The sequence below is a fragment of the Cricetulus griseus genome, chromosome 3, assembly GCF_003668045.3.
Source record: "Cricetulus griseus strain 17A/GY chromosome 3, alternate assembly CriGri-PICRH-1.0, whole genome shotgun sequence".
NCBI lineage: Eukaryota > Metazoa > Chordata > Mammalia > Rodentia > Cricetidae > Cricetulus > Cricetulus griseus.
The window spans coordinates 253749728-253762256 of NC_048596.1; positions in this window are offsets into that span (position 1 = coordinate 253749728).

Sequence of the window (12529 nt, forward strand, 5' to 3'; positions counted from 1 at the left end):
TGTTGCCTTGGGCTCAGACTGGTGGTCTAGGATAGTTCATAGTCTTGAGAAATGAACAGTTCTGCAATGTGTCGCCAAGTGTTTAATCGCGGGCCTTAGGGCCCTGGGTCATGAGAGTCCTGTGCATTTAAGGTGCAACTACTTACATGTTTGTTTGAAGGTCTGTACGGTCTAGCTGCTGTCAAGGAGTGTTGGCTCTATTTTACCTTTAAATTTATTATGACCTTTAAATTTAGACTTTTCCCTAACCTAATGGAATGTACATAAAGAAAGGTTCAGTCATAAAGACATGGAGAGTACGGACAGGAAAAAAAAAAAAAGGCATGTTCTTAAATTGTAAAGAAGGAAGAAAACCTAAAATGGTAACCCATGCTGTAATCTCAGCATGCATGAGTATGAAGCAGGAGAATTTCCATGCTTGGAGGCCAGTCTTGTCTATGTAATGAGTTCCACACACACACACACACACACACACACACACACACACACACGCTTGTCCCTTTTGAATAGAGAATTTGGTTTCAAACTAAATGTGAGAGGAAGGAAAGGGTTACATGAGTCACTGGGGGGTCACCCTTCTGAGACTCTCCCCTGGGTATCACCGGGATGCCTAAAACAGATTGCAGCCAGAACTTGAGGTTAGCTCTTTCTCATCCTGTCTGGAGGTTCCAGTGATCTTGCCCTGAGCCAAACCTGCTTTGAATAAAAGCGACCTTGTTCTGAAGCTCTAACAGCTCAGCGAATACACCCATCCTAGATCAGTATTGGCAATATGATATGCAGGTCATGGTTGTAGCAGGATAACAGTTATCTAGGTTACTTTCAAGGACTTGAAGGCCACTTTTATTTCCTTCTTTTTCTTTTTCCCATCCAGCTACTCCATACTTACATTGAGCCTAAAACCTTATGAATGCCAGTGCTGTATCCCTGAGATGTACCCTACATGCTTCTTACTTTCTTTTTCAGTTTGAGATTGGGTCTCACTAAGATGTCCAATCTGATCTACAGATCTGTCTGTATTCCAGGCAGGCCTCAACTTTGGTTATTCTTGCCTCCTGAGTCCCTGGGATTACAGGCCTGAATCACCACCCTATTGTTGCTGAAAACACTGCCACTAAACTTGAGATCATGCAGGGATTTGATGGGTGACCATTGGCCTGGGAGAGCTGAAAATTCTGCCCTGAATGAACCATGCTAACATCAGCATTTTCTGGACATCGTTCCATGAAGAGTCATGAAGATTGAGTGACAGAGGCAGACATCTGTCACTTCAACTCCTCTACAGTTACTTTTCCTTTGACTTAAGCCAGTATACCTCTTGATCAACCAGATATCCCAAACCACAACATTTCAAACTGGGACCCAACTGTCCATGTCCAGCTCTTTAGGAATCAACTTGCACTGTGAACTTTTTCTCAATGATCAGCTTCCTAGATGCCCTGGTTCCCCGACATGCTTCTATGTCTCTCTGTTTCCACAGAAAAAGAAGCTCGCCTTCTTATCCACCCCAGCATCGATGGGTGATCTGTTTCAAAATGCAAATGAGGAGGCAGCTGAGCAGGTATCCGCCATGCAGCCAGTAGCCTGGCCCCCGAGATCCAGATCATTACTGAAAAAGGCTATGCTTCTGCATGAGGAGCCCCATGACAGTGCCCCAAGAGACACCTAGAGAGTTTGTCCACAGGGTCTTCATGCGGTCCCTATGAATTAAGCTCTTAAGATTAAATATACAAAATAAGTAAAAATAAGACAGAAAAGGTGGCAGTAAACATTTCATGAGCGGGGCTTGAGAGCTTTGAGGCTAATTTCAGGCAGTCTCTGATGGTACCCAGGCACACCACATCCTGCCAGGCTCTACCACCCTAGCTCCAGTGGTTGTTCTGGGAGACAGGGCTTATAATTAGAGCTTGCACTACAGCCAGGTGGTCTTGGAGACCTAAAATGTACCCCCATGTTCAAATTTCTGGTCACCTTTAAAGAATCCCCTTGAAGACTCATTTGGACTCCACTCAAAGCAGTTAAATTCTAAACTGTTAGCCTGGGTATTCTAGAAGGAAAGTGGGGTGGGGGTAGTGTATATGGCACTGTTCATCTTGGTGAGGGTGTCAGAGAACTTAAATGAAAGTACAGTACTTCCTTTCTCAGTGTTTGTCTTAGCCTGTTTTTTGTTATCACTAAGTACTTCAGAGCACGTGTTTTATAAAGAGATGTATTTGACTTGTGATTCTAGAGGCTGAGAGGCCCAACATTGAGAGACTGGATCTTTTTGTTTTTAATTTTTTAAAATTTGAATTAGAAACAAGATTGTTTTACATGTCAATCCCAGTTCCCTGTCCGTCCCCTGCCCACCCCCCCAATTAACACCCTATCTATCCCATACCCTTTCTGCTCCCCAGGGAGGGTGAGGCCTTCCATAGGGGGTCTTCTGAGTCTGGAGAGACTGCATCTTAATCAGAGTCTTTTCATTGGTAGAGACTATTTGTAGAGTCCTACTGAGGTGCAGGTCTTGACACCCTGCTTACTGAGCTCAAGGAGAAAGCAACTGGGTAGAATAGAACTCTATTGTCTGGTTATCACCGCAGCATGCCTGGGACTTCCTCTCCAAACAGACACACAGGAGGGGATATTCCAACCCTGCTGACTAGGAAATGTGGAAGTGTGTACACCCCAGGAAACCTATAACTTATTCGTGTATCATTAAATACAAGGCAATTCAGCCTAGACACCAGAGTGTTCTATATTCATGGCATCATGCCAGTGGGTACAGACTTCTGAGTATGTGCCTAAACCTCAGAGTTAAGATGGGAAAGCTTGCTTCACAGCAGTGTTGAAGGGTGGCAGGAATGGGAACCCAACATGGCAACCAACACTCACAGTTTTTCAGATAAAAAGCACTAGCAAGGAACCAAAGGAAAGAGCTGTTGTCAAAAGAGGATATTCAGTGCGAGGTACACTCCTTTAATCACAGCACTAGGAAGACAGAGGCAGGAAGATCTCTGCAAGTTCAAGGACAGTCTGGTCTAAATAGAGAGTTTCAGGCTAACTGAAGCTATATGGTAAGATCGTGCATCAAAATGAAATAAAAATAAGTAAAACACAAAAGAGGACAGACAGTCTTGGGGCTTGTGGATTAAGTGGGCAACAAAAGAGGAACCTAACATGACCCAGATGGCTGATTCGGCCCAACAGGTGAGTGACTCTGACAGCAAGCAAGATGGGAAAAAGAAGTTAGATGAATTTAAAGGAAACATGGTTTATTTACTTTATTATCATCAGTGTGTGTGTGTGTGTGTGTGTGTGTGTGTGTGTGTGTGTGTGTGTAGTGTCTTTGTGAGGGTGTACGTCAGCCCACATGAGGAGGTTGGAAGTTAATTTTGTGGAAGCTAATTTAGTTCCACCTTTATGGGGTTTAAGGAACAAACTCGGGTCAGTAGGCTGGCCTGACAAGCACTTTACCTACTTAGCCATGTCACCAGCTCCAATTTGCTTTTCTTCCCTGCTGTGGTGCTGGGGACTAAGCATAGGCTTTTCTGATGCTATGCAAGCACTCTACCCCTGAGCTATATCCTCAGCCCTCTTTTTACTTTTTTACTTTGAGAAAGTATCTCACTAAATTAGCCAGGCTGGCCTTGAAATTGGTATGTAGCTCAGACTGGATTCAAACTTGAATTCCTCCTGCCTCAGCCTCCCACATAGCTGGGAAAACAAGCCTGGGCCACCAGATCCAGAATCAATTTCAGTTTTGACAGGGAAAGGTTGAGGTTCCATGGAAAGTTCAGGAGAGGTCTAGTTACCAAGAGTCAATGTGACAAATATATATAATTGAAGTCACAGGCCTCAGTGAGGTTTTCCCAGGGAGAGAAAGGTTCCCATGAATGCCAATACATAGGATAAATGGAGAGAAAAAGGCCAAAAGCTGACTAGGAGTGGGTGGTGAGACAGGGGGGCTGAAAAGACTGAGGAATAAGTTATTAAGGACAAAAAAAAAAGAATTCTAAATAAGGACCTGAGTGGTTTGGGGCCATGAAGAATCCCTGTTGGACAGAAGTGGGTGTCCAGAGTTGGGTGCAGTGGCCTCCAAATAGAAGAAGAATAAGAGGGGCAGTTTGGTCTCCTTCAAGAACAGTGAGGAAGCAGAGGTGTGAGTGGATTTTACTGGAGTGATGAATGACAGGGCAGGGAGATCAGATCCTCTATGAACAGGCCTGGAGCACCAGGGAGAGGCTGGTGTGGCCTGACCTACAGCCCATGAGCTGGAGAATCTTGGCAGGGCCTTCCCAGCAGGTGCTGGAGGGATAGGCAGGGCATCTGTGAATATTTAACAGAGGTGGAGTCAGAGAAGACAGTGCCTGGCTGAGACACCTGGAGGTCACAAAGATGACCTCAGGAGCAGGCAGGGAAGGACTGAGCCAGATGGAGTCATAGCATGGTCAGACTACCTGTTGCAAAGCACAGTCCCCAGTGGCATGCCCCTAAAGAACCCTCCACCGCTTCAGGGCCTACTTGGCATCTGCCCAGAGGTGCAGCACTTCAGGAAGATGTCAGGCCCTCAGCTGCTGCCCACTCCCGGAGTGTCCATTCCTCCTAGCATGGCAGGAGCCACCCTTCCATGCCCACTTGCCTCAGCCAGAAGGGAATTCACGAAGCAAGAGTCCTTATCCCCAAGCCTCTTAGTTGAGCCCTGGACAGAAGCTCTTACACACCAGGACCATAAGGCCTGTGACACAGGACTCCTGAGTCACTAGCTTCCTTCAGAGTGAAGGAATGGGGCTGTGGCTACACCAGCCTGGATTTGAGCCTGGGACACAGCAGGACTGGGGTCAGGAAGTGAAGCTAGGGGTTAGAGGCTCATGAGAGTTGAGATCAGGCAAGACAATGCTGTAAGGACGGGGGGGGGGGGGGGGGGGACTGGGAAGGCAGCTAAGGGGCCGAGACTGTGCATCGGTGAGAGAAGAGGATCCTTAGTTAAACCACCCTGCCCTCATGCAGAGTGAAGGGGGTGAGGAAAAGGCTGGGTTTAGAAAGTCACAAGACACCTGTCATAATGTTGTGCCCAAATTCTGGATCCCCAAATCACCAAGAGGCCCATTTCGATGCAAAAGCAATGAGTCTTTTATTGCAGTTGTTTAACGAGCTCGCCCCATGTTACCTCGGGCCATGGCGGATGGTGGGGAAAAGACGATGAGAAGCCACAGCATAGAGATCTTAGAGGGCAGCATAAGGGGAGTGTCTAGGGGTACACACAGGCTCAGGATTGGAGTGCCTCCAGGCTTGGAGGGCTTGCCCTGTGTTGATAGGTCAACTGGTTGTTATGGCCCATAGGCCCTCCCAGGGCGGTTGCTATGCTTTGCACGTCATTGCTGTGCACTTGTCTGTAAAGCACACCCAGAGCCGTAAAGCATAGCACCACCAGCTAACTTTTGATTGGTTCCTTGCCATGAGGCAGGCATCTGACCTCCTAGTGACCAAGGCAAGGTCAGGCAAGTACATGTTAGGCTGTTATGCCTGCTGAAATGGGGAGCTAGTCCCTTCAATACCCCGAGGCAACCAGTCTGCTAGTTCTTAGCCCAACTTCTTTCTTCCCCAGCCCTAGCAGGAGGAAGCATTATCCACTCACTCTGTTTCCACAAGAAAGTACCTAACAGCACAGAGAGCCAAGGCCCCTGGCGTCAGTCCTCCAGCATTGGAGCAGCACCTCATCTGAGACAGGTGGGAGGAAGATGAGGCCCAAGAAGCTTGAAACCCCAGGGGAGCATGACTTGTGCTTAGGAAGAGGGTGCTTGCTGTCTGACCACCTGACCACCCAGGTCAGGTTACATGGGTGCTGTCATTGATTGAGTCTGTGATCCAGGAGGCAGAGAACCTAACCACATGACATCTTATCTGCTAGTGATGATGCTCAGACCATTTCTGGGAGCTCCTGAGCTTTGCCAAGGTAGTACTCTCAGACACAAGTCATAGTAACTGGCTTTTGCCTAGTTTGTATTGACAGAGCCCTGTAGGTTCCCTTTCTGTTGTCACTTCACTGTATTTGAGCCCATCACTGGAGGTTACGACATTTTTATAGATGTTTCGAAATAAGACAAACTTATCTGGGAATGGATCTCAGTGAGTAGAATGTTTGTTTCCACCAAGGAAGCCCCAGATTTGATCCCCAGCACCGCATAAAGCCTGATGTGATGGTTAGCTTTCATTTTCAACTTGACACAATATAGAGTCATTTGGGAAGAGGGTCTCAATGACAGACTGTCTACATTGGGTTGACCTATGGGAATGTCTGCTGGGGATGTTTCAAGCTAACTGATGTGGGGAGACCCAGTCCACTGTGGGCAGCACCATTCTCTAAGCATGGATTCCTGAACTATGCAGGAATAAAGAAATTGCCTGAGAGCAGACAAGATAGTAGCACAGGTATAAAATTACTTACCAGATTAGAACTGATATGAAGCTTAATAAAGACTGTATTATAGGAGAAACAGAAAATTCTCAGAGAGAATCTCCCTCCTGAGATGGGCAGGGGTCCTTTTACATCAGTGGGGAAAGTTATCTGGTCTTAGTTCATGGGCCATTTGTGGGATGTCATATTTGAATAGACAGGAAACATCCATATCACACTATCCTCACAAATAATACATTTGCAGCAGCATTTGTCTTTCCTGAGCCTGGCCACTTGCATAATGGGTGAGGATCCCATCATGCAAAAGGCATCCAAGTTACTGGATCAGGCTTGAAGCAATCATGTTCTTACAGTTGAAGGGTGGGGTGTGCTTTTATTTCTGGCCTTTTTGTCCTCACAGTTTTCCCCTGACAGATTAGCAAGATCAAATTACTGAAACTGCATCAAGGTCTTCTTTCTGCGGGGCCTGCTTCAGAGATGAGAAGGGATGTTGGGGGCCTGACTGACATTGTTGGTCTGTCACTGGAGTGTAGGACCTTGAGACATGGAAGGTTTGAGTTGCATTTTGAAGAGGGGAAAGGGTGATTATCACAGACAGCACTGTGACATGTTTTCAGGGGTATGAGCCAGGCACTGAAGCTGATGGTAATGGTGATATCCCTAAAACCATCTGGAGCTTAATGACCTGCAATTTGGAAGATACCAATCACATTAGAAGATCAAGGAAGCAAAGAAGACAGATGCCTGTGAATAGATCCATGCTGGACAGTGTCCAGGAGAGCCAACCCCTTGTGCCCTCCCAGAGACACCAGTCCCTTGTATCCTCTCATAGAAATTGTTTTCCTGAGAAATGGTGCTCGAAGCTTGCTTGTACAAATCAAACTTTCACCCAACCTATAACCATATGTATAATGAGTTCTGCAGCCATTTATACCTGTGTACCTATTCTGTTTACACACTGAACATTCAACCTGTTCAGAATTAAATGACCTCTAAGATAAACACTGTAATCATTCTTACTATACTTTGGACTTGCAAAGTAATTAACTAACTCCTACAGGCTCAGATGAATGCACAGCCTCAATTGTACCATGCTCCCTAATTCTCCTTTATGACCCATTTGCACCCAATTCAAAACAATGTATGTACATACAATGTGGTGACCAGATCTAAGTCATTTACTGGAAGCACTGAGGTATTGAAAAACACAGCCTCGCTGGGTGGTGGTGTCGCATGCCTTTAATCCCAGCACTCAGGAGGCAGAGGCAGGAGGATCTCTGCGAGTTCAAGACCAGTCTGGTCTACAAGAGCTAGTTCCAGGACAGCCTCCAAAGCCACAGAGAAACCCTGTCTCAAATACCAGCCCCCACCAAAAAGAAAGAAAGAAAGAAAAGAAAACAACAGCCTCTCCTAAAATAAAATGTTGAAAAAAACCCATAGGTAGAGATCCATTGATAAGATCCGATTCTGGCTTTGTGTGCTGTACGGAGTCACAGGACCAAAACCAAACCCCCTTCTGAGGCTCCTACAAAGGATCAATTAAGACAAAATTCCTCAGTACTTTACATTGCCATATTTGCTGTGTTGTTCAATAAATAAAGAGGACAGATTTTGTTCAGGACTATTAGATTAGAACAGGAGAGGCTAGAACTCTTCTGCATGAGTCGGATCCATTTCTTGTACACAGCATTACCACATCTTCTTAAAGCATGTTAGATTTCACTTGCATTTTGTTGATTGACATAAACAAAGTGTGCTACTTCAAGTGCAGGGGCTGCTGTAAGTACATCAAGGGCATCGTGGTTTGCTGTAAAGGAATCAATTTGGTCCTGAAAAGGCTCGGGACATTGCAATGTGGTCTATAAAAGAGCCTCCGGAAGATAGGAATGAAGCTCACAGGTCAGAGTCACTGTCTCTTCTTTTTTTTAAATTTTATTTTATGTGTATGTGTGTGTATGTTTCACCTGTATGTATGTCTGTGTGCCACATGCTGCCTGTGGCCTGCCGAGGTCAAAGGAGGCACTGGATCCCCTGGATCCTCCAAAAGAGCTGCCAGTGCCCATAATTACTGAGCTGGTCATCAGACCCAGGGCTCACTGATACAGCTCTCTGAGGGAGGAGTTTCAGTGAAGGAGCCTGTTGCCTGACTCTCTGATTCCCCAGCAGGAGACAGGGGAAGATGTGGCGAGAAGGATTTGTGGCCACCAAACCTTGTCTGTTGTAAACTCACTTCTTCAGTAAGATGCCATAGCACCTGGAAGTTTGTTAGCTGGAGAGATTCACAGGCATTATGTTTGGTCATAGCAGCAGTCCGGTCTGGAGTCTAATGTTACATTCCTAGACTTTTTGATTATGTCAAAAAGACATAGAGGAAGGATTTTACAGGAAAGGAGGGTAGAGGAAACCCAAGGGGTAATGGGTATCGACTAGAGTCTAACTTCTTCTAAGCTAAAATTGGACAGTAACAGATAGGGTGGGGCTCCATGATCTACAGTGAATATTGGTCTCTGGGGCAAAAGTTGGTGTTTACACAAGTCCACACAGTGTGGCAGGACTGTATTCTGGGTGAACTGGATCAGCATGCTGTAGCATGAGTTCTAATAGGTCTTAATAATAAAAACCTAGAGTCAGATATAGGAGAAAATGCTGAGAGATCCGAGAGACAAAGGAGCAAACCACAGCCACCTTACCTACTCAACTTCCCAGGCAAAATGAGTGAGCTCCTGTCTCCTCCCACCATATCACTTCCTGTCTGTACAGACCTCCAGAACTCTATGGTTAACTAGTGGCTAGCTCTGCCCTCTGCTCTTGAGGCAAGCTTTATTTGTTAAGAGTATAAACAAGGTATTACTACAGCATACATACAGCATGAAGAGCCATCTATCTATGTATATAAGAGTCAAGGTAGTTATTAAAGAAATACCCATAAGTGCATATTAGGAAGTCCTTGAAGAATTTTTAAATCATTTTTAGTTGGAAATGATTAAGGGATGGAAATAGAGAGTAAATAGAAGAGATGATGATGAAACATGTATTAATAAAGGGAATGACAGTAAGATTTGAAGTTTTGATTTTAGAGGACATTGTGGGGGGGCAAAGTAAAGATAGGTTTTAATAAGGCTGTCACAAATCTCTTTGAAGCTAATCTCATTAAATAGCTTCATTTTAGATCACAAGAATGTTATATACAGAGGAAGAAAATAGACAGGCTGTTTAAAAAGACCAAACAGCCAAACATGCTTTTGACACTCAACCCATAACATTTTGACTCTCCATATTTGGAAAACATCTCTGAAGTTCACCTTTCACAGGGGTTACCTAAGGCCATCAGAAATCAGATATTTACATTACAACTCATAATAGTAGAAAATTTACAGCTATGAAGTAACAAAGAAAATAATTTTATGGTTGGGGTCAGCACAACATGAGGAACTATATAAAGGGCCACAGCATTAGGAAGGTTGAGAACCACTGCTCTAGGCATTTATCCTAGAATCTGATGCAGCTAAGATACGAGGAAAGCAAGCATTAAGTAGGGAGAAACGATTACCAAATCTGGGCAAGGAAGAAATTTTTGGAGCATGTATCTAGTAGCCATTATTATCTGTGCTAAAAGTGCATCAGCTGGGAATGGGGCGCGTGGGTGTTGGCTCTTCCTGCCTACACTCCCTCCTCTCTCCTGCCCTCCCATTCTCCAGACCACCCAATCCGTATTTCTCATTTCCTCTTCACACCATCTCCCTCTCCACCTTAAAGGGCATCCCTATGGTCCATTACCATTTTCCTGACATCTACCAATACTTCAACTTAAATACACATATCCAAAGATTCAAATTTAGCATCCACATGTAAGAGAGAACATGCAATGTTTGTTTTTCTGAATTTAGATTATCTCACTCCAAATGATTATTTCCTTCTCCATCCATTTGTCTACAAATTTCTTAATTTCGTTATTATTAACAGCTGAATAATATTCCATTGTGAACGAACTGCACCACCTTGTTTATTACATACTCATCAGTTGGTAGACGTCTAGCCTATTTCCATTTCCTGGCTATTGTGAATAGAGTAGCAGTGAGCATAGATGAGAAAGTATCTATCTAGTAAGACACAGTTTGGGGGGGTTATGAGCAAGAGCAGCATATTTAGATCATATGGTATGTTTATTTCCAGCTTTATGAAGAAACGCCACACTGAACACTGATTTCCATGCTGCCTGTACCAGTTTGCACTCCCATCAACAGTGAATAGTGTTCCCTTTCCCACGTCTATAGCATTTGTTCTGTTTTGTTTTGCTTCGTTTTGTTTTTTGGTCTTAGCCATTCTGACTGGGGTAAGATGACACCTCAAGGCAGTTTTAACTTGAACTTTGCTGATAGCAAAGAATGTTGAACATTTAAACAATAAATTTCTTAGTCTTTTACATTTATTCTTCTGAGAACTCTGTTTAGTTCCATGTCCCAATTTTTAATTGGGTTGTTTTCTTTCTTTCTTTCTTTCTTTCTTTCTTTCTTTCTTTCTTTCTCTTTCTTTCTTTCTTTCCTTTCCCTCCCTTCCTTCCTTCCTTCCTTCCTTCCTTCCTTCCTTCCTTCTTTCTTTCTTTCTTTCTTTCTTTCTTTCTTTCTTTTTGGTTTTTCCAGACAGGGTTTCTCTGTGTAGCTTTGGAGCCTATCCTGGCACTCGATCTGGAGACCAGGCTGGCTCAAACTCGAACTCGCAGAGATCCACCTGCATCTGCCTCCCGAGTGCTGGGATTAAAGGCATGTGCCACCAACGCCTGGTGGTTATTTGTTTTCTTAATATTTATGTTTTCCCCCTTTTCTCATATATTCTAGATACTAACACTGCCAGATTATAACTGGTAACAGTTTTTTTTTGTTGTTATTTTTTTTTCTATTCTTCAGGCTGCCTGACTAAGTGGGTTTGGGGAGGCAGGGCAATTGTGAATGCTATTATTTCCCTAATTTCTTTCTTGGCATGTTTGTCTCCTTTTTATCCCTAATTATACTAATTTAGAGCTTTTCCCTTTTTGGATAATTTGGTGAAAAAGTTGTCAGTCTTCTTAATTATTTTGAAGAAACTACTGTTTCCTTGATTCTTTGTATTTTTTTGTTTTTGTTTGTTTGTTTCATTGATTTTAGCCCCAAATTTGATTATCTCTTCCCATGCTGTTTGAGATGCTGTTTGTTCATGTTTTTCCAGGGACATCAGGTACTTCATAAGTTATTAATTTGACATTTCCCAATTTTCTGACATAGATACTTAGTGTTATAATGAACTTTTTCCTCTTAAGACTGTCTTGGGTCCCATAGATTTGGGTAGGCTGTGTTTTCATTTTCATTCAATTCTAGGAATTATAAATTTCTTTACAGATTTCTTCCTTGACCCAATTACCAATTCAGTAATGTGTTGTTTAGTCTCTATGAGTTTGTGTATTTTCTGTAGTTTCTAGTGGTAGTTAGCTTTATTCCACTGTGTTCAGGTAGACTGGAAGATACTATTTCAATTATTCTAAGTTTGTTGAGGCTTGCTTTATGTCCTAACATGTAATAGATTGTAGAGAACATTCCATGGGCTGCTGAGAAATATGTATTCTTTAGTTTTTGGATGGAAGGTTCTGTAGCTGTCCACTAGGTTCATTTAGTTTGTGTCATTAAACTCCAGTAAACCCCAGATGGCTTTAATACCCGATCCTTCCACTGATATCTCCCATGTGCTGGAATTACAAGCCTGTACCATTGCGCTCAGCTTTTCCAGTCTCAGATATTTGTGCTATAGCAATAGGACACCGACAAAGGGTGAGCATCAAAAGCAGCAAGCTTTCACCTCCCTTTCCTCACATCAACTCCTATAGTCCACATCTCCTAATGTTACCCACTTTGTCACTGCAGCTTGGCAGTATGTGAGCAGAATCAGTGAAATCAGAAGAGATCCTGGCTGCTGTGAAACTGCACACAGGTCGTGGAAAGTCCATCCCCTAGAATCCCAACATGAGTCTTTCACATGGACCATGCCCCCTTCAATCTGTTTCCTTCCTGCTGAATGCTTCTATTGTATTTCCAGAAAGCGACAAGCACAGCTGCAGAAACCTGTCACCTTTCTAGTTGTAATACTTGTCACTAATTAGAGAGT